The sequence below is a fragment of the Thalassophryne amazonica genome, chromosome 17, assembly GCF_902500255.1.
Source record: "Thalassophryne amazonica chromosome 17, fThaAma1.1, whole genome shotgun sequence".
NCBI classification, from domain to species: domain Eukaryota; kingdom Metazoa; phylum Chordata; class Actinopteri; order Batrachoidiformes; family Batrachoididae; genus Thalassophryne; species Thalassophryne amazonica.
This window is the reverse complement of record NC_047119.1, coordinates 7164036-7191992: the sequence shown is the minus strand read 5'-3', so window position 1 is coordinate 7191992 and position 27957 is coordinate 7164036. Positions and strand designations below refer to the sequence as shown.

General features: G+C 40.4%; 1 protein-coding gene across 5 annotated transcripts in view; it reads left to right on the top strand.

Annotated features, from left to right (window-relative positions):
- Positions 1 to 27957, top strand: part of mast4 (microtubule associated serine/threonine kinase family member 4) — a 191759-nt gene that overhangs the window by 1174 nt on the left and 162628 nt on the right. The gene's annotated exons all lie outside the window — the stretch shown is intronic.

Genomic DNA, 27957 nt, shown 5'->3' with positions numbered 1-27957 from the left:
ATGTTTTATTTTTTGTGTAAGCAGTCATAACTAGGGACGGGTATTGAGAACCGGTTCCTTTCGGTTATCGTTAAGAAATGATTCGAACCACCGACAACAATAAGCTTTTTGCTTAATGATTCCCTTATTGGTCCTTCAGAATGGCCGTTGTTTTTGGGGGTGTTTTTCAGGAAAATGATCATTTCTATACATTGATTACAGACCCTGCAGCGCGGCTTTGCTTTGAACCTTGAACCAATTGAAGCAGTGATTCGTAGATTGAAGCAGTGCATCGATCGATTGCTTTGTTGGTTCATTTTTTTTCTTTCGCTTTATCTTAATTTTCCCCGCGAAAACCCTAAAGAGCATATGTCTGTGAGTATTATTCACCTTTTTATGTTAAACCGACCTGTTATGGTCTTCTGAAACAGTTGATAGATGTATTTTATAACTTAAAAACGGGGCAGATGCTAATGCGTTAGCATGTCTATGGCATTTTCAATGTTAAAGTTAGCATTATGCAGTTGCAGCTGTCAGCATGTTCGGGTGCATTTATTTTCTGTATAATATAAGCGTTTGTTGTCGTAAAAGAGTCAGATGTATTACAAATTATAATATTTTTTAAATTTAATATTTAATAATCTAGTCAGGCTCAGGCTGTCTGCACGTCTCCCAGAGCAATGAGACAAGGGGCAGAGAGTGAGAGACAAAGAAAGAACAGTAACAGCACCGACAGTTTTTTATTAACGTTGTCAAAGTCTCTCAAATGCTGTCCCTGTACGTTCAGGGCAACCGCGTGGGAGAAGCAGAGAGAGAGAAAGAAACCGTGAACAAGTCCGCGCGCTTCTTTGCAGCGCATTGCGCATGTGCACCTCTGCCTTAACCACATTTGACGATTTGTTGATTTTCAAGTATTTTAAGTTTTCAAATAATGTTCTGTTGTTAAATAAAGTGATGGAAGGAGACAAAAATTGTTTCCCAAGCACATTTAAAAAAAAAAATTCCATGCTAATCTGATTAATTGATTAATCGTGTCGAAACCCCATCAGATTCATCGATGATCCAAATAATCGTTTGTTGCAGCCCTGGCTGATACACACTGGCAGGGGGAGTAGTGCTGAGCATTTGAATGTTGGTAAAACAATTGCCTCTGCAACTTGTTATAGGTAGTTTGCACTGATAACACCAGTATTTGACAAACACCTCCCATTGAGTGGGTTTTTATGACCTCTAATGCAATATATCATGGCACTACATAGCATGTGTGCAAAATCATTGGGAGTTCTGGTTTTCCTTCCTCATTTCCCCCCATCTGCTTTCTAAATAAACACCACAGCAATCATGCTGTCTACTATGTTTGTGTGAGGCAATCATTGAGAGCTCTTGTTTGTGTTTCTCCTTTTCTATGCTAATATTATGAGAGCTTCACGCCCTTTGCTCAGTACTTTGTTGATGCACCTTTGGCAGCAATTACAGCATCATGTCTTCTTGAATATGCCACAAGCTTGGTGCACCTATCTTTGGGCAGTTTGGCCCATTCCTCTTTGCAGCGCTTCTCAAGCTCCATCAGGTTGGATGGGGAGCGTCGGTGCACAGACATTTTCAGATCTCTCCAGGGATCTTCAATCGGATTCAGGTCTGGGCTCTGGCTGGGCCACTCAAGGACATTCACAGAGTTGTCCTGAAGCCACTCCTTTGAGTCTGAGGTCAAGAGCGCTCTGGAGCAGGTTTTCATCCAGGATGTCTCTGTACGTTGCTGCATTCATCTTTCCCTCAATCCTGACTAGTCTCCCAGTTCCTGCTGCTGAAAAACATCCCCACAGCATGATGCTGCCACCACCGTGCTTCAGTGTAGGGATGGTACCTGGTTTCCTCCAAACATGACGCCTGGCATTCACACCAAAGAGTTCAGTCTTTGTCTCATCAAACCAGAAAATTTTGTTTCTCATGGTCTGAGAGTCCTTCAGGTGTCTTTTGTCAAATTCCAGGTTGGCTGCCATGTGCCTTTTACTAAGGAGTGGCTTCTGTCTGGCCACTCTACCATACCGGCCTGATTGTTGGATTGTTGCAGAGATGGTTGTCCTTCTGGAAGGTTCTCCTCTCTCCACAGAGGAATGCTGGAGCTCTGACAGAGTGACCATCTTGGTCACCTTCCTGACTAAGGCCCTTCTCCCCCGATCGCTCAGTTTAGACAGGTGGCCAACTCTAGGAAGAGTCCTGGTGGATCTGAACTTCTTCCATTTACGGATGATGGAGGACACTGTGCTCATTGGGGTCTTCAAAGCAGCAGAAATGTTTCTGTACCATTTCCCAGATTTGTGCCTTGAGACAATCCTGTCTCTGAGGTCTACAGACAATTCTTTTGGCTTCATACTTGGTTTGTGTTCTGACTGTCAACTGTGGGACCTTAAATGTACACAGGTGTGTGCCTTTCTAAATCATGTCCAATCAACTGAATTTACCCGAGGTGGACTCCAATTAAGCTGTAGAAACATCTCAAAGATTATTAGTGGAAACACGATGCAGCTGAGCTCAATTTTGAGCTTCATGGCAAAGGCAGTGAATACTTATGTACATGTGACTTCTTAGTTTTTTTATTTTTAATAAATTTGCAAATATCTTGAAAAGATTTTTTCACATGGTCATTATGGGGTGTTGTGTGTAGAAGTTTGAGGAAACTATTAATTTGATCCATTTTGGAATAAGGCTGTACCACAACAAAATGTTGAAAAAGTGAAGTGCTGTGAATACTTTCCGGATGCACCGTATCTTGAAAACAATCAAGTATGTAATAAATACACAACGAACTTGCATCACAGTGCTCACAGTCAGTATATAACAGGGAAAGACAGGGAGCTGGATTTTGCCTGCTACATAATAACCTCGTATGAGTATTCTGATCAGACCCTGGTCTGAAGTTAAGAGCAGGGTTTCACAGGTATTTATATGGTGCAGTGTTCAGATACACTTTCAGTAGACACGTTTGTGACATGCATGCACGCTGCATGTAAACACAATGAAAATAACCTGGAAATGACAATGAAATGAAATAAAAGTCAATGTAATGAGAAAAATGCATAACTTCACCTTACTGCTTCATTGCTTCCACTTCAGCCAGCCTTGGTAGCTCTCCACAGGTTAGTTAATGCACCTGGAAAACTCGTACTTGAGTCCACTATCTAAATATCATTGCAGCAAGATCCAGCACACCCTGGCTCATACAGAGGGTGAGAGATGACAGCAAGCAACAGTGGCCTTTGTGGCCAATGGTACCCCGAATAGTAGCAAGGCTTCATACCTTGGATACGAACAAAAGATCTGCTCCGGGTGTGGCTGTCTAAACAAGCCCAGACATGTCCCAGTATGTCAACTTTCCTGTTTGAACTAATGTGTGAAAAGTGTAACTGCAAATTATGTTTACAAGGTTCCAAAATGTCCTAAAATATGAAGGAGGTTGATTGGTCCTCCTTCATCTGTATCCATCAGAACCTGTAATGTCACTCCTTAATAGTAAGTCCCTTCGGCTGCTCCCTTGTTTGCACTCGGGGTCGCCACAGCAAATCCAAGGTGGATCTGTATGTTGATTTGGCACAGGTTTTACGCCGGATGCCCTTCCTGACGCAACTCCACATTACATGGAGAAATGTGGCAGGAGTGGGATTTGAACCCAGAACCTTCCGAACTGAAACCAAGCGCATTAACCACTTGGCCACCACCCCTATGCAGTAGTTTTTACTAACTGACCAACTGACTGACTGATTCCTATGCACGTCCTTATAATTGCATGCATGTTATGTCCAAAATAGATCCATGACTAAGTGATTTTATACCATGGTCAGTGAGAATTCCATGTCTAACTGGCTTGCATTATTTTCGTATATACGCCGACGTAGTTCGGCAAGTTAAGTCACTTATAATCACTCCGCTGTGGTCGTCACCACAGCAACGCGCAAATCAGTTGGCGCAGATCAGCTGTGTTTTGACAGGTGAATGACAGAAATGCGATAAAACATGGATTTCTAAGTGAAATTTCATATGCACTTTGCGGCGTAACACCACTCCGCTTCGCGTCATGGTGTTTTAGAATCCGTGTCGTGCATTCAAACCGTATAAAGCACGGCTTCTCGTTGTTTAATCCTTACAAATACAAGCCCTTTGTGCCGTGCACCCTTCTTTGTTCTTCACATTACATGCCCTGTAAATATCAAATTAGAGTTGGGCATGTTTGTAACCCTTGAACTATGCAATTCAGATCATGCGCCATAGATTGCCATGATAGCGCCTTGAGAGGCAGTAACATGTCATTAAGGTGGGTGGTCTGTTGGAAGTTGAGAAGCTGATGACTCCAGCCCATTAGGTGGCAGTAATCTATCTTAATGCTGGAGGAGGATGAAGTGAATGTTTTCATAACACTTACAAATTTGTCTCACCTGTGAAACGGATTGTTGATCTTATGCTAAAGGAAAGGCAAGACATTCTTATTTATACATAATTCAGGTATGGAGTGGAAAAAAATATCTTTTAATGCAAATGTTCATGAAGGAAAGTGGACATTTGGATTTGTTCCACGTAGTTTCTAATGTAAGGATTACAAAGATGGTGAGGGTTGGAATTCTAACCTTGGTGCTGGAGCCAGTCGCGTAATCAAGCATGATCATGAATGCATCTATCAGGAGCTGAACCCTGGCTTTTAAACTTGCCACATGTTGGCCATAGTGATGCACTATGTTCAGATTTTCTGTTGTTCTGCTGTTCCCCAAATTCGGTCAAATTCATTTGTGACCCAGTTGAAGCTCAGCTTTTTATGGCTGCAGCCAATAAGTATACAATTGTTCATCACATCAGCAGGACCATCATGACAAAAGGTGAAAGACTCATAACGTGTGGTGCACAAAAACACACCAGGAGAGAGATTACATGGTAAAATGGCAACAGCCAGATGGCGATTGATGACTTGTAAACAGTGTAGCGTCATATTAGAAATGGAGTGCATTTAATCCAGTGCACCTTGATGATGCATGTTGCTAAAGTGGTGTTTCTTGTGTTGTGTGAGGTTGTGAGGGCACCACTGGTCGGCTCATTCGCCACAGCACATGTAGGCAGCCTAATGACCCAGTCACACAGCACACAATGATTCCTGAACGAAGGGAAAAAGTAAAAAAAAGTCACAATTCGTAGCTTTATCACCGAATAGCCTGCGAAGCAAGAGCGCAAAAGGCACAAAAGAGGAACTTAACAAAACTGAAGCTAACAATCTCGACGCTTTAAATGAAACACGCCTGGAACCACAGCTGGAGCAGTGTGTGTCTGCATCTCTGAGTTCCAGGACTTGGCACTGGGATGGAGCTGATAGCGCCTGAGTCCTGGAGAATCTGCAAACATAAGCTGTGGAGATCTGTGTGCATGTCGGTGGACCGCCTGCTCTGGTTCCTCGTCCATAACAAAAGAGGGATCATCTCCTCATCATCAGAATCCACACTGCCTGGTGACACGCTGTGTGCTCCATCTTGCTCCAAAAAAAAAACCTCCGTGGTATGCCGTCGTCCCTGCTGTATCACTGTATTATATTCTAAGCCATATATATTGATTTATAACAGAAAACTGTCAAAAGGGGGAATAAATATAAGTGTAAAGATGATTGAATATATCAGAGCAGTAAATTGATCAGTGTGTGAACGCGCATTGACTCGTGCGGATATTTCCACCAGCTGCAGCTGATCCACAACGTGAATTCTGCCTTCCAGAACAGCTCTTTATATAATCATTTGAATGATCTACCTGTTGCGACACGTACATAAGGGCTGGATTGTCATTCCTACACTCATATTGTTATATTTAATACAAAATAATAAGTGCACGCAGCTGCTGCTGCTGATGCTGCATTCAAGTACCGTCAGAAATTACACAACTTTTTTTTTTTTTTTCAAATTCAGCATTTGCTTGTGGCAAAATAATTAATTGTAGCCACACAAAAGATTAATTCTGGCTTATGTAAGGTGCCTGAGCCCATTGAAGCTGACCCCCCACACCCAGATAAAAAAAAGTCAAAGGAAACAGGCTGCATGTAATTTCCGACGGTACATGAATGCAGCAGCAGCCTCAGCGCTCACAAACAGGCTTCTGCACTATGTGAAAATATTCAGCTGGTTGAACGAAGTCAAACTAAACAATAACGTTACAAAAACTAAACAAACGATTACAGAAATGTCAAGAATGACAGCAAAACGAAACACGGACAAATTGAGGTTTTCGTTGCCTTTCGTTCAAATTTTTCAACGGTTTAAAAATCCTGACGAAGCACCAGCTGCAGGAATGAAGCTGCATGAAGGTGCCAGCGAAAGTCAACGAAAGTCCACATTTCTTGTTTCGTCAGGGCTTCGTTGCCCTTCGTTAAGTCCTGTGTGACTGGGAGGGCAGTTAGAATTCTGTTTGTCAGCAGGACACCTATCGATGTGTGTGATGTTGAAAAGAGATTAAAGAAAAGTTTATCACAATGGTGGAGGTTATTAAGGAAATGTTTGGGTTAGAGCCAGATAATAAAGGATTATTAACCGACGGACCTCGCTGACGCTCAGTCTGTACTGACAATACGTCGGCCTGATATTTCCCCGTACAGACATAGCAAGTGAAGTTAATAATTCGTTTATTATATGGCTAGTGTGTGTGTGTGTGTGTGTGTGTAAAAACACGCGAATGCCAGAATATGAAAGCCGCTGACGGCTCGTAGACACAGCTCTTAGTCAGAGCGGAAGTGAAGCTGTTCGCATCACCTCCGAGCCGTGAGCAGCAGAGGTGAAGTTCACCTCGGGGGGGAAAAAAAATGGGTTTACCTCCTCTGCTCACTTAAGAGCTCTGAAGCCGACCTGAGCGGCAGCTCACCGCCGACCTAACGGCCGGTGTCCCGACAGAACACCGGAGCAGAGCAGGAATTTGCTAACAGATTGTCAAGGTCGAGCTGGTAAGCTTTCAATCTTTGTTTTTTTTTTTTTTTTTTTTTTTTTTTTTCCTTCCCCAGATGCTGTTGAGATATTTATGGAGTATGTTCTTGTCCAAATTGGTTTTTGTAATCGCATTTTTAGCTTCCTGGTTTGTAAAGAAAATACGTGTTCAGACCGATTGTCATAGAAACCAGTCCGGATATGGGAAAATATCCGATCGATAATCAGCCAATCAGAGCGCGCGTCGCATTGCAGCCATATAATAATCTGATTTATCAACTTCCCCTGACTCTTGGTTCTGTTTCCATGATCCTTACATCTGTACTTTTTGAGATATCTTGTCAGTCGACAAACAGATACAGAGACAAGAGTGATTGCACAAGCTCTGTATCTATGTGGTCATAAATCAGCCAGTACCCACGGAGCAAAACGGTACACTTTAACACACCAATCATTGTGGGTCACCAAAAAATGTTTGCGATGACTATAAACTCATTTGACTGTCAAAATATTTGCAGCTGACCCCTGTATGGCCTTGTGCCTCATAACGTTTGAGAGTTTGAAGCCGGTTGACGGCACAGAGATTAAATCATGTGCAGAGTGTAACTAAAAGTGCTTAGAGCCCAGAGCTTCACTGTAAACTCAGCCACAATCAGTCATTTAGAAATAAATTTAGTCTGCACATTGTACAAACACTGAAAAAATGCTTTGCATCGTTTCTCAGAGCTGATTATTTATTTAGTCCAAGTAATATTGTAAAATGCAAAAATGTTTTGTTTTCAACAACTACTCATTCCTGGTTTATCGTTAAGGTGTTGTAGAACGAAGCCATTATGTCATTAAAGTAGTTTTGTGGTTCAAAATGAACAAAAAGTTTTACTTAGGAACATAATTTGGTATTTATCACACCTCATCATTTTTAAAGCTGTGTGGCCTTTCAAATTTCAATTTGATTTTGTACCAAAATTTTGTACCAAAATCCAAGCATTATAATGTCTGTTTATTTTTGTAACGTGTTGCAAAATTACAGCTCTTTTTAATGAAGAGAACATTTACCTTGGGTGAATTCCATACCGAAAACTTTGTTTTGCATTGTGCAGACGGACTGCAGGAGGAATCGTGTGTGTGCGCATGCACGCATGCACGCTTGGTTTTGAGATTACCTTTGACCAAATGCTCTTGCGTGATGCGCGTTCCCAGAGCGTACACGTTAACATGTCTTGTAAATCACTTCAGAGGTGTTATCTGGTTTCAAAAACAGCATTTTTAGATTTAGAATTGTTTATTTCTCACTAACTATTGCAAAATATATTAGAAATATATTGGATTTATACAGACATCAGCTGTTTGAGAGCGTTTTACACCGTCTTAGCTTATTTTGTTTGAGCGAGCAGCCAGCTGCCTTTCGTTATTCCCATTGGCTGTCGCCGTGTGCTTCCCAGTATCCGCCACACAAGTTGGGGGTAAGCCCCCACGTGATTCTGACGTCGCTACCAAATACAGGTCACGGCTGTATGATTGATTGCACTTCTCGTCTTCAGGGGCAGAAATTTGAATTTGTTGCAGTCCCGCAAATATTGATCAAATCAGTAATATCATATTATGAATCCCTTATTTAAATTCTAAGGAATACAATTATAGTGGTGGCAAGGAAAATTAATTTTATGACTTAAATCTTAAAAAACCGAGAGGCGGTTCACCTTTAAGGTATTGAAAGTAATATTAGCGAAGCTGTCTTAGCTAATATTACCTGGTGCATAACCAGTTTGAAATAATTTTACTATACTTTTCGTTTTAAAACAACTTAAACATGATGTTGTCAAAATGTGGTGTTTGTGTTGAAAATTGTAATTTTTTTTTTATTTGCTACAATAGTTGGTGAAAGATTATAATGTTCATAACATAGTGACATTTGAAAACATAGTTTATTTTAAAATTGGTTTACACCATATTTTCAGTGATTTCAAACAAACAAAACATATTCGGGTAACTCTTCCAAATTGAAATCGGTTCATATTATTTTGTGTTTTGTTTAAAGCTATTTAAAACTAGTGCAGAATAAGATGTTATCTGGTTGACAGTAGTTTAAAACATGAAGATAATTGAAAGTAGCTTAATCCACTTAATGTAAGTACAACTGAAAAGTGTACTTGGTGTGTGTGTGTGTGTGTGTGTGTGTGTGTGTGTGTGTGTGTGTGTGTGTGTGGGGGGGGGGGGGGTGCACGTCATCAAATTTGACATTTTGATAAATGTGTTGATTAATTAAGCAATTCTCAATGTAACTGAGTATTTTTCTGCTCACATCCTGTTATTGTTAAACAGCCTGCAAAGCGAAAATAATGATCACACAGTGGATGTAATGCGGCAGAAAAAATTGAGAAATCATCTAATTTTATATAATATATGATGATGAGACTTGACAGTTTCCTGGCCTGTTATTTCTCACAAGCACAGATGGAGAGCAGTTTGTTCCTAAAAATAATTATAGACTCTATTGTCGTATTGAAACAGTAAAGCAGAACAAGCAAGGCTACAACAAAGTAATATTTTCGGGGTACTGGCTACTGCTGTGTGTATCCCTTTGGTGTTTTCTTGCTAGTGCAGGGTGCAGAATGCAAAGGTGGGAGGTGAGGCACTAATGTGGGAGTTGTATTCAAATGAGTCATTGTAAAAGAAGTATTTATTTTTAGTGTTTTGAAGAAAATTGTTCTCAGCCGTTGCACCTTTCTGAACCATGCAGAATCCTGATGCAGGATCACTGTGCTGTTGAAGCTGTGACAGTGTTACTGTGCAAACTAAATGTGTGGTAGAAATGCTGAACAGTTACAGACGGATACTGACAATAAATGTATTTTAATTTTTTTTTTAATGAAACACTCAAATCAACAGATGCATATTAACATCAACAGTCAAGGTTCATGTGATTATAACAATAAATTCAGAAAAGCATTTTTTAAAAATGAATCTGCAAATGATTTTTGTGTTATGTAGCTGCGTAATACTCAGTGACAAACCGATATATAAAGATATTTTCTTGGTGCATTCTGCACAGGTGACCATGTAGCAACATAAATGTACAGAACAATGCCAGTCTTAGATAAAATAAAGGTTGCAAACATCACATAGGCTGGATACACACAAGACTGCAATTTTAAGTTCTGTTCTAAACTTCTTTCCAATTTATTCCACAGAAGAAGTATGTTTTACATTTTACTGTTAAATTTTGTCTAAATGCAATACATGCTGTAATTTACCTTCCACTCATAAACAGCTGGGGCTGCGTCTGGTGTTCTGAAGATGCTGTACCAAGCTGTTGTGGTAAAGAAAGAGCTGATCCAGAAGATGAGACTCTAATTTTACCACTCTGTTTATGATCCTATTCTCACCTGCAGTCATGAACTTTGGGTAGTGATGGAAAGAACGAGCTTGTGGGTACAAACTTTGATAAGGAAGTTCCTCCGTTGGGTATCTACATTTTCATACAGGGACAGTTGATCAAATATCAGCGAGGGAGTAGAGCTGCTGCTTCACATTGAAAGGAGCCAGCTGAGGTGGTTCAGTCATCTGGCGATGATGCCCACGGTCATCTCCCTAGGGAGGTCTTTCAGCCTCGTCCAACTGGGTGGTGGCCCTGGGGAAGACCCAGGACATGCTGCAGGAATGATATTTCCCAGCTGGCTTGGGAATGCCTCTGGATCCCCCAGGAAATGTTACAAGACTTGGCCAAGTACTGGGAAGTGTGGGATGAGCTGCTTGGTCTACTGTACTGTGATACGGACGTGGGTAAGCAGCAGAATAAATAAGTAAATAAAAAAAAATAAATGAATGAATGAATGCAACACAGCCATATTATGACATTTTGAATGAATTCATATAAATGTATAAAATAAATACTTGTACTTGAGTTTCTTATAGTTAATCTTGTAGCAGTTACCAATAGTGGCTTTGCAACTTTATTGCAAAATCAAATTGGGAGCATTACAGGAAGCACTGGCCCAAATCTTTCTAAACAAACAATATAAATGTCTTTTGCTAGTTGATGCTGGAGATTTATGTCTTATCTTTATATCCAGACACAGACATTGTTTGAGTCTCTCTCTCTCTCTTTCTCTTTGGTGACATGTTTTTGGAAAGCTTCACCACACACACACACACACACACACACACACACACACTTGAAAGGCATGAGCTAGTCGGTGGCAATGGCTGTAATCATGGTGTCCATTCACCACACCTTCAATTTCCTGTTCCAGTTATTCCAGCCTTGTTTGTGTTTGCTCACCTGACTGCAGGTGAGCGAGCAAACAAACAAGTGCAGGGTGACCCCCCCCCCCCCCCCCCAAAAGATCCCAGAACCCATAAAAATTGTAATAAATCCTATAAAGGTCCAGCAAATTTCAAGAAATTTCAAGAACTGAAGTTTAAGTCTTAAACTTCAGTCTGTGTACGTTTATTCCCCAAAGTTTGACTAAGACATGTCTTAAGCCTAGTTTACACATAGACGGTTTTGTCGGCGGGTAGTACGTAGGCCGAAGTTTGCGGTAGTTCCAACTGTTTTCGCGGTGGAAAGGGGCGGAGCAGTTCGCCGACGTTTTGGCTGCCGTACTATCCGCAAATACGCGGATAAAACAGTGCTAAATCTGCCGAATACAGCGGCATTTTGATGCCGTAGCATCCTGCACACGTCAGGCAACGGGGGTTAATACCCAGTTCTATCCTTTACAATCGCAGGTTAAGACGCGCGTGAGAACGGCGGTGTTCTGCTGCCGCCGATAATGCCCTGTGTACCGCTGGATTTATCCAGGCAAATCCTGCGTTACTCTAGGAACTTTTGCATATAGGCACCGCCCCCAGAGTATAATAGGCTGAAGCCTCTTTCACTTCAGGGGGAGGGAGATCATCCTCAGCCTTTTCTTCTCCTTCCTTTTTCCCCTCCTCAATGTGTTGCTCGTCTCTACCACAGGGCTACTCTCTGCTTCTGAACCAGACCTCTTGGAAAGTCCTTGCTGCTGCCAATTTTCTTTTAGGAGGCATACTGGAGCTTCTCTGCGAAAATATCTGGAGCTGGCCGTGAGTGAGAGGCCTGCATGTAGCGCGCTAGCATTTTTATATTGACCGCCGCCTATCGGCCGTTTGGAACGCCATTAACCGGGAGGTGGCGTTTAGAACGGCGTACTGTCCACTAGCGCCGCCATTTTGTCTGCCTCTGTTGCCGGTTAAAACGCCCTTGAGGACGCCGATGTGGGCTCTATCGCCATTTTACGCGCCGTTGATTAGGGATACAACGCCAATTACGGCGGTGTAAACTGCGGCACTACAGGAAGGGGCAGGATGAAACAGCGATTAAAAAGTATCAAACGCCGTTGTTCGCGTTGTCTCCGTCATCACACGAATTCTCCAGGAGCGCTCCCGGAATTATTCAACATGTTGACATGTTGAATAATTTTTCGACAATTCCTGGTAAAGCCTGAACTAAGCCACGCCCCCTAGTGCCGGCGTTAACAACGGCGTGTGAGCCTTAAGACAGCCAAAAACTCTTCCGGGACGCTTCCGGGAGCTCTTACCGTCTATGTGTAAACGGGGCTTTAGTCAACCAAGGATGAGAAATTTTGCATGGAGGCCTATTTAGCCAACAAGTCATCCCATTTGGTCCATAATTTTGAAAGGACATGACTTTTATGCAAAGCATCCAAGATAACTGAACCTTTGTAGGATTTATTACAATTTTTATGGGTTCTGTTTTTTTTTTTTTTTTTTTTTTTTTTTTAGCGGAGGTGATCGTCTAATGGTTTAAGCATTGGGCTTGAGACCAGAGGATCCTCAGTTCAAATCCCAGCCTGACGTGAAAATCACTAAGGGCCCTTGGGCAAGGTCCTAAATCCCCTAGTTGCTCCCTTTGTGTAGTGAGCCCCTTGTATTGGCAGCAGCCTCACGTTGAGGTAAATGTGAGGCATTAGTGTGTAAAGTGCTTCGAGTGTCTGATGCAGATGGAAAAGCGCTGTATAAATGCAGCCCATTTACCTTTTTTTTGGGTCGCCTCGTAATTGAGCACTGACACATTTTTTGTAATTTTGCATTTGTGCACCACTAATGGTGAACATAGTTTTGTCTATTTGACTCTTTCAGTTCTTACAGAAGTATTTTTTCCTTTCCTTTTTATTGTTGTTTATGCTCCAGTAACACCAGCTCAACTTCCTTGTATGTGAGAACTTACTTTGATTCTGATACAGCAAAATTGAAATTAAAGCATCAAAATGTATTTGTAGTGTAGACTTTCAGTTTTAGGAATTTAGGAATTACAGCCATTTTTGTTGATAGTTCCTCCATTTTCAGAGCCCGTAAGTGATTGGCTAAATTAAAGCTGAGGATTATTCTTAATACAAATCATCAAATTTAAATCCGGTTTTCTTTAGACAAGTCAGGATATGGAAACATGAACATTTCCAAGTCAGTGAATATGTCTTGGACTCAGTAGGCAGTTTTCAGAAATTGAGTTATCGATCAAGACCCCTGCAAGAACTCTGAAGGAGTTATAGGATTCTACTGGCTGTGATTGAACAAAATGTGTGTAGTGCAACTTTTGTTTGTTGTGTTGCCAGTTAGAGCTTCATGATGGAGTGGAGTAGAGAAGGTGTTTTTGTAAAAGAAGAGATGAAATTGCAGATGCAGTTTTCTGGAAGGCGCTCGGGAAACTTTTTTTTTTTTGTATTAAAAATCCTTCTCTGCTGAAAATCCTGAAATGCTTCTCTAACAGACTGTAGGGCAGCTAGCTCAGTGGGGTAAGGACATGGGCCTGGTTTCATGAAACATTCTAACCTTGTTTAGTCAACTAAACTCACTTAACTATTTTTTTGATGTTAGTCGTTGCACAAAGTGCTTAGTCGGCTAAAGTTTTGTGTTACCCGACTAAAGTTTTTAGCCTGGTACAGAGGAGGCTAATGTTATTTTTGTTGAGAAAACTTCAATGTCTTACCTCAAAAAAAAAAAAAAGAAAAAAAGGCAGCTATCATGTACCACCACCAAATGGAGGAGGAAGGAAGGAGAGACTTGCAGTGGGAGCGGGTGTTCTGGGACCAGAATAATCTTTGAGTTGTTTACGGATGCCGAGGGCTGGGAGCGCCTCTCTCTGCTGCGGCAGGCGGCCATGTTTGTAGCAGACGGACCAACCCGGAAGTAAACAAAGCTGTCGCGCATTGGAGGCATTTCTCGGCCACTATGACTATGAAAATTGTCGACGAATGTAAGACGGCTTTTCTACAATTTTAGTCGTCGATGTGAAACGGAGATTAGATGGATAATGTTGGGTGACTGACCTTGGTTGACTAAGTTTAGTCGACTAAAAGATTAGACTGCTTTATAAAAACGGGCCCCTGGGCTTGAGTCCCAGTTATATTATCTGTCTGTGTCCTTGTGCAAGATATTCCATCTACCTTGTCCCGGTCCACCCAGCTACAAATGGGTACTGGCATTAGCTGTTGAAGTCATCTGCATTTAACTTGTGTCCTGTCCAGGGGGAGCTGTAGACGCTCAGTTGTTTCACACAGCCAAAGCTGTAGATGAGCACTGGCGCCAGGGTCTATATCAGATGGAGTTCTTGTACTCCAGACAGCTTTACTGTATAATACCAAAGGCTACTGTTTTTATTTCTTAATGATTGATGTAAGTCGAGTCTAAATGGTAAATGGACTGCATTCATATACCGCTTTTCCATCTGCATTAGACGCTCAAAGCGCTTTACAACTTATGCCTCACATTAACCTCTGTGGGTGCTCACTACACACCGGGAGCAATAGGGGATTAAAGACCTTGCCCAAGGGTCCTTAGTGATTTTCCAGTCAGGCTGGGATTTGAACTGAGGATCTTCTGGTCTCAAGCCCAACGCCTTAACCACTAGACCATCACCTCCCCCAAGTCTAAGGCATATTCAATGACTTGAAATGCTCAAGTATCCATTTCTTGACTCCCCTAAAGAAATCTGGCTTTAAAGTGTATGTTTTTTCAATAAAAGTAATTTTTATATTTAGTTTGTGCAGTTACTTATGAGTTCTGAAAATGGAGGGACTACGTATAAAAATAATTTCATAGAGGCAAAATCACAAAAATTGGCACTGTCCAGTTACTTATGGACCTGAGTACAGAGGAAGATTTACAAAGGATGTTTTGTTGCATTTAATTTGTTTACAACACATTTTTCTGTCTGGTGATGTGTGACATAGCGCAGACACTCGTGCTGAGGATGAGCTCAACATTGGAATGAAGGAACTTTGGACCTTTCGCTCCTCTCTGTGGGTTTTCTAACACTTTGGCCTCCGATCTTTAGCCTCTCTGTACTTGTGTTCAAACAGCAGTGTTCTCATGCTCTCGAGTGCATTGTGTTAATTTCATCTATCAGTCTTGAATGTATGAAATATTATTAAAAATTAGGACTTTTTAAAGGTTTCTGGTCATATTGGCACAAAGTAATTGCAGTATTTTTATTGTTCATTTGTGGGTCTATTAAATCCTTTGATTGCCTAACACAGACATAGTAGACAGCGCAGTGGCTGTGGTGTTTGTTCAGGAAGCAGAAGGGGGAAAATGAGGAAGGCAATAGTCACGTGTCAGGCTCTTAATTTATTTAATACTAGAAATTGTTGCATTTGCAGGCAGGTTTGACTGGCTTTGACGATGTAAAACAGCCTGAGCTGTCTTAAGGGTGTGTTTGGGATCTTGGCTGACCCAGGGATCTTCTGTCATTAGTAAAATGCAGTCTGACTTCAAGCCAAAGACACAGCTCCGTCATTCAGTATGAGCACAGAGTAAACTAAATGGGTGGGAGGCACAATGTGAGGATTTCCTTTGTTAAAACTTTGCACTTACCTAATGTGCTTTCAGAGTTGTTATCCCAAGGTAGTCGAGCAATAGTTATGTTCCCCACAAACATAAAGTTGAGGGGTACGTAGTACAACCTGACAATACTGGATTTTTAAAGCAGATACAGTTGGGTAAGGTTCGACCTTACTCGTCTGACGCGCCTTGAGGCAATGTTGTTGTGATTTGCCGCTATATACAGTGTATCCAGAAAGTATTCACAGTGCTTCACTTTTTCCACTTTTTTTAATGCTACAGCCTTTCAGTTCAGTTAAATTCAATTTATCTCATTTATATAGCGCCAAATCGCAACAAAGTTGCCTCAAGGCACTTCACACAAGTAAGGTCTAACCTTACCAACCCCTAGAGCAAGAACACAGGCAACAGTGGTAAGGAAAACCTCCCTCTGATGATTTGAGGAAGAAACCTCAAGCAGACCAGACTCATAGAGGTGACCCTCTGCTTGGGCCATGCTACTGACACAATTGACAATACAGATATGTAGGAAATTTTGGGAGTCCATGCTGATGCACAGGACGGGAAGGTTGCAGAAGAAGACACCCAGTCCCATTTCTGGATGGAGTTGTACCTCAGAGAGGAAAAGCAAAAAAACTAAATCAGGCAGCAGAAAGACAACAAATACTCTATAATTTGTCAGCATTAAGCACCAAGAAATCAGAAGAATGTACAAAGGTTGACCAGGTTAATTCAGTTATTTTGTCAGAAAAGATTTACTACCACTAATATATTATACAAACAACCCCAGTGTGGCAGAGTGAGGAATATCATTTTATGATCTTGATCACAGGTCGCTAGTTTGGTATAAATAGATTATCTCAAGATATATGTTTCCACCATAAAACATTTTAATACATTTATAAATACTCCTTTCTTTTTGTCCAGGCTGTGTTTGTAAGCTCCATTGAGTCTACTGCTTGTCACAACATTCCCTGGAAAGTCCCCCCAAGGTGGTGTCATGTTTTTGGAAATTGGCACTGAATGAATTCAGTGTGTCTGAATAACAGCTAGACTGCTGATTAATGCAACTGTGGTGACGTACCACAGAATGGTAGAAAGGCAGGTCTGGGCTCATTTCATTGTCTGGTGTCTTATGAGTTCTGCACTGTGTGATTATACTGTAATTATTTGATTGAACACATTTTCTTAATTGTATACAGTAATGTGAAAATTTTCCGGCACAGTGTAGGTGTGTAGAACGTCTTGTCAGCTTCCGCCCTGGCATGGGGTTTATGTCTGGGTTTATCTCCTCTCCATATCCAGGTTTTCTCTGATGATTCTAATGTTTTATTTTTCCATACTATTATACTTTTGTCATTTAAGTCTTAGTTTGGTTCTGTTTATTTCTTTTCTTCGTGTTCTGGTATTCTCTGGTTTTGTTTCTCATTTATCTTTTGTGTTTTATTATCTGGTTATGTTTCTTTTGTCAGTGGTCTCGTTCTCTGTTAGTTTCTATCTTTTTTGTTTTGTCGTTTATTGCATTAATTGTTTTCTGTAGTCTTTGGCTTTGTTTTCTGCTCATCATTTATTTTCTGTTTAACCTTTAGTTTGATTTACTATTTAATTATAATTTTTTGTGGCAACTTTTATACTTCAGCCATATTCAGTTCTCGTTTTGCTTATAGTCTTTTATGGTTCTTGTTGTTCGCTTTCTAGGTCTGTCACTTCTTGATTTGCGCCTTTGTTTGCTTCACGTTTTTTTATTATTGGTCTTTGGGCACGTTATATTTTTCTGTCTGTTTTTTCTGTCACTTACTCCTTGATTTGGGTCTGCTTTGTTTTTCACTCTCTCACACTCTTGCTCCTCTTCCCTCTTCTCTGATGCACCTGACCACACCTCCTCCCAGAACCTTCTTCTCACCTGTTCCTCATTTATGCCCTGATTACTCGGTCAGTTATTTAACCCTCTGGGGCCAACGCCGTCATATATGACGGCTAAGACCAAGCTTTACTAAATTCTAAATAACTTTTGAATGATATAAGATAGAAACGTACTTTGTTTTTGCTGAAAAGTTAACTCCGCAGACTTTTGAGCCAGCCATCGGCCATCTTTGTACTCCTCATAAATCAAATCCATTTTATTTATATAGCGCCAAATCACAACAAACAATTGCCCCAAGGCGCTTTATATTGTAAGGCAAAGCCATACAATAATTACGGAAAAACCCCAACGGTCAAAACGACCCCCTGTGAGCAAGCACTTGGCGACAGTGGGAAGGAAAAACACCCTTTTAACAGGAAGAAACCTCCAGCAGAACCAGGCTCAGGGAGGGGCAGTCTTCTGCTGGGACTGGTTGGGGCTGAGGGAGAGAACCAGGAAAAAGACATGCTGTGGAGGGGAGCAGAGATCAATCACTAATGATTAAATGCAGAGTGGTGCATACAGAGCAAAAAGAGAAAGAAACACTCAGTGCATCATGGGAACCCCCACAGTAGTCTAAGTCTATAGCAGCATAACTAAGGGATGGTTCAGGGTCACCTGATCCAGCCCTAACTATAAGCTTTAGCAAAAAGGAAAGTTTTAAGCCTAATCTTAAAAGTAGAGAGGGTGTCTGTCTCCCTGATCCGAATTGGGAGCTGGTTCCACAGGAGAGGAGCCTGAAAGCTGAAGGCTCTGCCTCCCATTCTACTCTTAAAAACCCTAGGAACTACAAGTAAGCCTGCAGTCTGAGAGCGAAGCACTCTATTGGGGTGATATGGTACTATGAGGTCCCTAAGGTAAGATGGGACCTGATTATTCAAAACCTTATAAGTAAGAAGAAGAATTTTAAATTCTATTCTAGAATTAACAGGAAGCCAATGAAGAGAGGCCAATATGGGTGAAATATGCTCTCTCCTTCTAGTCCCCGTCAGTACTCTAGCTGCAGCATTTTGAATTAACTGAAGGCTTTTCAAGGAACTTTTAGGACAACCTGATAATAATGAATTACAATAGTCCAGCCTAGAGGAAATAAATGCATGAATTAGTTTTTCAGCATCACTCTGAGACAAGACCTTTCTAATTTTAGAGATATTGCGCAAATACAAAAAAGCACTCCTACATATTTGCTTAATATGCGCATTGAAAGACATATCCTGATCAAAAATGACTCCAAGATTTCTCACAGTATTACTAGAGGTCAGGGTAATGCCATCCAGAGTAAGGATCTGGTTAGACACCATGTTTCTAAGATTTGTGGGGCCAAGTACAATAACTTCAGTTTTATCTGAAATTAAAAGCAGGAAATTAGAGGTCATCCATGTCTTTGTCTGTAAGACAATCCTGCAGTTTAGCTAATTAGTGTGTGTCCTCTGGCTTCATGGATAGATAAAACTGGATATCATCTGCGTAACAATGAAAATTTAAGCAATGCTGTCTAATAATACTGCCTAAGGGAAGCATGTATAAAGTGAATAAAATTGGTCCTAGCACAGAACCTTGTGGAACTCCATAATTAACCTTAGTCTGTGAAGAAGATTCCCCATTTACATGAACAAATTGTAATCTATTAGATAAATATGATTCAAACCACCTCAGCGCAGTGCCTTTAATACCTATGGCATGCTCTAATCTCTGTAATAAAATTTTATGGTCAACAGTATCAAAAGCAGCACTGAGGTCTAACAGGACAAGCACAGAGATGAGTCCACTGTCTGAGGCCATAAGATCATTTGTAACCTTCACTAATGCTGTTTCTGTATTATGATGAATTCTAAAACCTGATTGAAACTCTTCAAATAGACCATTCCTCTGCAGATGATCAGTTAGCTGTTTTACAACTACCTTTTCAAGAATGTTTGAGAGAAAAGGAAGGTTGGAGATTGGCCTATAATTAGCTAAGATAGCTGGGTCAAGTGATGGCTTTTTAAGTAATGGTTTAATTACTGCCACCTTAAAAGCCTGTGGTACATAGCCAACTAATAAAGATAGATTGATCATATTTAAGATCGAAGCATTAATTAATGGTAGGGCTTCCTTGAGCAGCCTGGTAGGAATGGGGTCTAATAGACATGTTGATGGTTTGGAGGAAGTAACTAATGAAAATAACTCAGACAGAACAATCGGAGAGAAAGAGTCTAACCAAATACCGGCATCACTGAAAGCAGCCAAAGATAACGATATGTCTTTGGGATGGTTATGAGTAATTTTTTCTCTAATAGTTAAAATTTTATTAGCAAAGAAAGTCATGGTCATTACTAGTTAAAGGAATACTCGGCTTTTTCAATTAGTGATGAGTAGTAAGATGTCCTAGCTTTACGGAGGGCTTTTTTTTATAGAGCAACAGACTCTTTTTCCAGGCTAAGTGAAGATCTACTAAATTAGTGAGACGCCATTTCCTCTCCAACTTACGGCGTATCTGCTTTAAGCTGCGAGTTTGTGAGTTATACCACGAAGTCAGGCACTTCTGATTTAAGGCTCTCTTTTTCAGAGTAGCTACAGCATCCATAGTTGTCCTCAATGAGGATGTAAAACTATTGACGAGATAATCTATCTCACTCACAGAGTTTAGGTAGCTACACTGCCCTGTGTTGGTATATGGCATTGGAGAACATAAAGAAGGAATCATATCCTTAAACCTCGTTACAGCGCTTTCCGAAAGACTTCTACTGTAATGAAACTTATTCCCCACTGCTGGGTAGTCCATTAAAGTAAATGTAAATGTTATTAAGAAATGATCAGACAGAAGGGGGTTTTCAGGGATTACTGTTAAGTCTTGAATTTCCATACCATAAGTCAGAACAAGATCTAAGGTATGATTAAAGTGGTGGGTGGACTCATTTACATTTTGAGCAAAGCCAGTCGAGTCTAACAATAGATTAAATGCAGTGTTGAGGCTGTCATTCTCAGTATCTGTGTGGATGTTAAAATCGCCCACTATAATTATCTTATCTGAGCTAAGCACTAAGTCACACAAAAGGTCTGAAAATTCACAGAGAAACTCACAGTAACGACCAGGTGGACGATAGATAACAAATAAAACTGGTTTTTGGGACTTCTAATTTGGATGGACAAGACTAAGAGTCAAGCTTTCAAATGAATTAAAGCTCTGTCTGGGTTTTTTATTAATATAATTATTAATTATTAATTAGTAATAATTAATTGTTCTGTCTGAGTTATTTTCATTAGTTCTCCAAACCATCAATAATTATTAATTAATAATTAATAAGCTGGAGTGGAAGATTGCTGCTAATCCTCCGCCTCGGCCCGTGCTACGAGCGTTCTGGCAGTTAGTGTGACTCGGGGGTGTTGACTCATTTAAACTAACATATTCATCCTGCTGTAACCAGGTTTCTGTAAGGCAGAATAAATCAATATGTAAGGCAGAATAAATCAATATATCATAGAAGCTGTGTGGTGACATGCTCAATGTGAGTGTCTAATCGGAATTAGTTCGCCGTCACATGGTGTTCCAAAATCCAATCGTAGGGCAGATTTACCTCATGTGAAAAGCCAAAGAGCGTTTTTTTGGAGTGATCTGTTACTAGTTGGCCCGTTTTGATAGCCCCCTGGGTGCTCCAATGAGTACATACTCAGTGTGGCCTGCAACATTACGCACAGTGATCAGTGAAAGCAGGAGCAGACGGAGAGCCTCCGATGACAATCTCACGTGCTCAAACAAAGAGTGTGTAACTGTCAGGATTGCTCCACTAGTTTGCATGTGAATGTTACTGGATAACTCTGTTGCTTTCTCTGCGTAAAGTACTGTTTACCATATCAATGGACAACAAAATGCGTAGACCATTTTGTACATATTGTTCAAAATGTGCATTTGTGTTTATTGTTTGAACCTCTTTGTTGTACAGTATTTCACACAAGACCTCAAATTACCTTTATAAAGTGTCAAAACAGTTGTTTATTATAGTTTGCTGTGTTTTGAATAAATGTGTGTGGAAAATTATTTTTCACTTCATTTTTTCCTTGCTTATTTTTGATTGTAAACCTTTATTGCACTTATTAAACACAACAAAAACATATATATTCTGAAAGCACAGGTTGTCCTGAAAAAAAGAGACATAAAACGTGATTGTGGGTTGCAGGGAGAGCTGTTAACAGCAATAATAAAACATTTATGCCAGGCGAGTGAACTTTCCAAAAAATACCCTCGGACCCCAGAGGGTTAACCCCTTCACTTTCTTCTCTCTGGTGCCAGTTTGTTGTCTTTTCCAAGCCTCGTTCCAGCCTTTTGTTATTGCCTTGATTGCCTTGCTGTTTTTTGACCTAGTTTTGTTGTTTCTGGATCACACCTCTGCCTCAGCCTGCCGTAATCTGAATTGCCGTGTGTGACCTCAGCCTGTTTTTGACTGTGCCTCAGCTCACGCCTGTTTGTACCTCTGCCTGTTTGCCTGCCATTCTGCATACCGTACCCCTGCAATGTTGTAAGATAAAGCCTTTTGTTACTCCTATGTCTGTGTCCCGGAGTCCTACATTTGTGTCCAGCCACGTTGTGCCTGCCGGCCTGTCACCTGATAAATAATGAAATTGCTAAATAACAAGCACAATGTGTGAAAACGTTTCACCTTTAAATGAGAGATTTTTAATATACATGTAATGCAGATGATTAGTATAAAATTTTATTTAGGTTCTCTCCTCCAGTTCATTAGAAAATTATCCTTTTTCATCAGGTCAGAATTATTTTATTGCTGAGTGATCTGTGGTCATGATCAAGATCTTTTTGTTGTCATGTACCAGGCAGTACACCTCAAAAAAACAAAAAACAAATCCATCTAAAATAAGGTTTTCATTTGATAATTTATTAGTTTTGCTTATGAAAAAGAATTCAAAAGTCCTATGTTGCCCCTGAGGCTCATTGGTGCATTTCTCCGGAAGTACGTTTACAGTGACTCCCCTTATGCTTGATTGTTTGATTGGACATTTCAGATTTGTTTTTCACTTGTTCCACTGACCTGGGCAAGTAGGAACCTAAACACTGTATTTTAATAAAAACTATTTTAGGGTCTTACAGCATATATAGGCAGTCTGTGGGGACTTGAAAACAAGATCCAAGCAAAGGAATGAGATTGTTTTCCTTATTTTAAGACAGAGGCTAATCTTAAAATAAGTATTCTGTCTAGTTTAAGGCACATTATTATTCAGTGCTTAGAAAATTGCTTGTTTTGAGATTTCTAACCAAGTAAATTTTTCTTACCCCATTGTCAGATTATTATTATTATTTATTTATTTTGCTTTAATACAAGACAATTTGGCTAGAATTTGGATTATTTGTCTTATTTTGAGAGGGACAGTTTTTGTAGACAGTGTTAAAGGTTGATGGTTTAATTACGACTCTGTTTCCTGATTTAACACCATACTTTGTTTCATGGAGTGAAAAAGTATGGTTGTGGGAGGTCAGATGGTCTTGGAACATGCACCGATGCCACATGACACCACACTATGTAAACACGTTGGGTCCTTGTTGCGCCTCCACCACTGAAGCGGACCGTTTCTGCAAATTGTCTGACAAAGTGAGACTGTGCCACACCTGCTTCTCCACCACGCCCCAATCCACCAAAATTCTACAGTCTGCACATCTCAACCTGTAAACATACAAGTAACGACTCGTTCCCGTCCTTAATTTTTGCACTCTTGCATTGGGCTTTGGACCAGAGGATCCTCACTTCAAATCCCAGCCTGACTGGAAAATCACTAAGGGCCCTCGGGCAAGATCCTTAATCCCCAAGTTGCTCCCGGTGTGTAGTGAGCGCCTTGTATGGCAGCACCCTGACATCGGGGTGTATGTGAGGCATTGATGTGTAAAACGCTTTGCGCGACTGATGCAGATGGAAAAGTGCTATATAAATGTAGTCCATTTACTCCTTTTTGTAAATATTCTTAGTGCTCAATTTGATCTCTGGGGAAATTTCTCACGGTCTGTTATGTCTGTTTGAAACAGACAGGGTCAGTGGAGAGTTACTACCCCAAGTGGAGGACTGAAAGTATCTTGAGGTCTTGTTCACGGCTGGGAGTTGGATGGAACGTGAGATCGATAGACAGATTGGGGAAATATGTGAGGTCCTGTGGATGCTGTATCAGACTATCATGGTGAAGAAAGAGCTGAGCCAGAAGATGAGACTCGATTTATCATTTGATTTGCATTCCTATTCTCACCTAATGTTATGAACTCTTGAATAAGGTCATGGACACAGGACAACAATGAGGTTCCTCCGTCTGGTATATTGGCGTACATTTAGAGATGTGGTGAGAAGCTTGAATATCCGGGATGGAGTTTGGAGTAGAGCTGCTGCTTCTACGTGTCAAACTGAGCCAGCTGAGGTGGTTTGAAGTGGTGTGGGCATCTGGTGTGGGTGCCCCCCATCTTCCAGGCACTTCCTAGAAGGAGGAGGCCTTAGGGAAGACTCAGGACATGATGGAGAGATTCTATTTTCCAGCTGGCTTGGGAACATGTCGGGATCTGACCAGGAAGCCTTAGAGACCTTAGCAGAGGATAGGGAAGTGTGGGTTGAGCTGCTTGTCCCATTGCTTGTGCCCCTGTGACCCAGATATACAACAGAAAATGAATGAATGAATGTTTGAAACAGAGGTGACATTGTGTAATACTCAGATTAATTCTACAGCTCATTCTGCCTCTGCTGATTGAAAGTGGTACTGCATGACCACCTTGTTTCAACCAGCAATTTATAATTAGAGTCTTGACTTTGGACTTTAAAAATCCATTCTCATTTCTTAAAAATAAAAAAGCTGCGATGGCATGTGTATCATCCCAGCCTAAGTGTGTCACGATAATTACTGTATTGCCTTATTGTTTGATATATAAAGATGGAGATGATAATTTTGCTGGCCTCTTTATCGCCCTTTTCATGCGTGTTTGTTTTCATAAGTAACCAAAATTTCAGTGAATTGCGCAGCTCATATCAGTCAGTCTCATCGGGGTCAACCTGCTCAATAGAATTGGTGAATTTACCTTTTTCTTCCAAAATATGAACCTAAAAGCCAAAGCATAGCGATCCATATTTGTGTTGAATCACTGTTCCTATATGAGATCAGCATGCTGCGTGTGAGTGTAGACCAACAACGTCACCATCTTATTTCAAAAGTTGGCATTTTATATGAAATAAATGTAAGATTTCACGGCTGAAATCTTCATGAATAATGACGCTGCCTATGATGATTTTAAGCCCGTACAGTGACATTTTATGAGATGCCATCATTTGAGGTAAGATAAGATAATCCTTTATTAGTCCCACGATGGGGAAATTTGCAATGTTACAGCAGCAAAGGGATATTTACAGAACAATTGTGCAAAGTATGCTAAGTGATAAGAGAAAATAAGTACCAAAAAACACGGACAGCCGGTACTGTGCAGGAATAACAATATATATACAGTAAATACACTATTTACATTTGGGCAGTTCTATGGTAATGGAATTACAACAGCAGCAAAATCTGGACATATGGCATCTAACCACGACAGATTAGCTCAGATTGTAATTCCGTTGCCGTAGAATTGCCCATTTGCACAAAATCAGACAAACTTTCATCATTCATTTTCAACTGCTTCCAACAAACTTAAAACTGACAAATGTAATATTCCATCCATTTTCTGTACCTGCTTACTCCAGTTAAGAGTCACGGGGGGTTGAAGCCTATCCCAGCAGTCATTGGGTGAGACTGGGTGCACCCTCCTGGACTGGACGCCAGTCTATAGCAGGGCAAAAAATATTAAAAACAGATGTATCGTGTGTTGTTATTACTTTCTTCAGGGTTGCAGTGTCTTCCTGGTATGTCATTAGAGGTCAAAGTGTGGAGGGGCTGGAGACAACGGTCAACTGCTGTCCTCAGCCCCAGCAAGGCTGAGAACCTTATTGTTTTCATTAGGTTTTTTGGGGGGGTTTAAGCCCCAAGGGGCTGGAAACAGTTGAGTTGCAAAGCAATGCTGTTTTCAGTCATACTGGATGGGAAACACTGCTGTTTTCCCTCTGTTTATTTTTAGCTTCCCCCCGAAATGCAGTACTGCATTCTACATCATAGAAGCTGTGGAGGTGACGTTTTCAGAATTGATTAAAAACTCTGCACGTAACTCAGACAGAAAAATGTAAACAAATCTGCCTATTGGGGGCGCTACAGCAGCACATTTGTGTTTTGGCCTCCAAAACTGTACATTGCACATTCAAGTTCCTTATATGGATGCGTTCACTGGTCTGAGCTGAATCTCCTGAGTTAGGCCCTGCCTATTTGTGCTGAGACTGCTTTTTCACAAATTAGCAATTCCCCTTTTCATATTATTTTATTTTGGAAAAAAAGATAGTAAAGTTGGACCAAATGTAAAAAGAAATTACACACTTCATTTTCACATGAAAGAGAATGTTTTTGTCAACGTTGGCGGTATTTGATATATGGAAAGATTTTTCATATTTTGAAAATTACAGAATGACGGACTTCAAAATAGACCATAGGTATCAGTGTATGAAAGTTTGGGCTTTATTCACTGGTTATGGTGAAAACATTTCAGCTCTGTAGGACAAACGGGTCATTTTTTGGTGAATTGTTGAAATTTTGAAGGGGGAGGTATTATCGAGTGTCATTTGCATAATGAGGCAGGCACTTTATGCAGTCATTATCAAATTGAATTTATAGCCCCCCATATTGACATATGTTGACCACATTTCTTACTCAGTCTTTGCTTGTTCTTATATAGTAGTGTTCAGAATAATAGTAATGCTATGACTAAAAAGATTAATCCAGGTTTTGAGTATATTTCTTATTGTTGCGTGGGAAACAAGCAATCCTGTGAATCACTAAACTAGTATTTAGTTGTATAACCACAGTTTTTCATGATTTCTTCACATCTGTGAGGCATTAATTTTGTTGGTTTGGAACCAAGATTTTGCCCATTTACTAGTGTGCTTGGGGTCATTGTCTTGTTGAAACACCCATTTCAAGGGCATGTCCTCTTCAGCATAAGGCAACATGACCTCTTAAAGTATTTTGACATATACAAACTGATCCATGATACCTGGTATGTGATATATAGGCCCAACACCATAGTAGGAGAAATATGCTCATATCATGATGCTTGAACCACCATGCTTCACTGTCTTCACTGTGAACTGTGGCTTGAATTCAGAGTTTGGGGGTCGTCTCACAAACTGTCTGTGGCCCTTGGACCCAAAAAGAACAGTTTTACTCTCATCAGTCCACAAAATATTCCTCCATTTCTCTTTAGGCCAGTTGATGTGTTCTTTGGCAAATTGTAACCTCTTCTGCACGTCTTTTATTTAACAGAGGGACTTTGTGGGGGATTCTTGCAAATAAATTAGCTTCACACAGGCGTCTTCTAACTGTCACAGCACTTACAGGTAACTCCAGACTGTCTTTGATCATCCTGGAGCTGATCAATGGGTGAGCCTTTGCCATTCTGGTTATTCTTCTATCCATTTTGATGGTTGTTATCCATTTTCTTCCACACGTCTCTGTTTTTTTTTTGTCCATTTTAAAGCATTGGAAATCATTGTAGATGAACAGCCTATAACTTTTTGCACCTGCATATAAGTTTTCCCCTCTCCAATAAATTTTTTAATCAAACTATGCTGTTCTTCTGAACAATGTCTTGAACGTCCCATTTTCCTCAGGCTTTTAAAGAGAAAAGCATGTTCAACAGGTGCTGGCTTCATCCTTAAATAGGGGACACCTGATTCACACCTGTTTGTTCCACAAAATTGACGAACTCACTGACTGAATGCCACACTACTATTATTGTGAACACCCCATTTTCTACTTTTTTTACTAATAGCACAGTTTCATAGCATTAAGAGTGTGCATATCATGAATGCTTGGTCTTGTTGGATTTGTGAGAATCTACTGAATCTACTGGTACCTTGTTTCTCATGTAACAATAAGAAATATACTCAAAACCTGGGTTAATCTTTTTAGTCACATAGCACTACTGTTATTCTGAACACTACTGTATATCTTTTTGGCAAGTTGCATGTTTATCTGAGTTACTGTTGCAAAGATACATAACACTTTCTCTTTTTCCCCAATTATTTTTTTTAAATTGAAAACCACAATGAATGGTACAATTATGGTAGTATAAAAATATATATAGATTTTTATATATATATTAAAAAAACACACTTTGAGACCAAAACACACACACCCCTACCGCTGCTCAGTGAGTATACAAAGTAAAAATGCACATAATCAGAACTACATGACCCAGCCCTCAGTCAGATA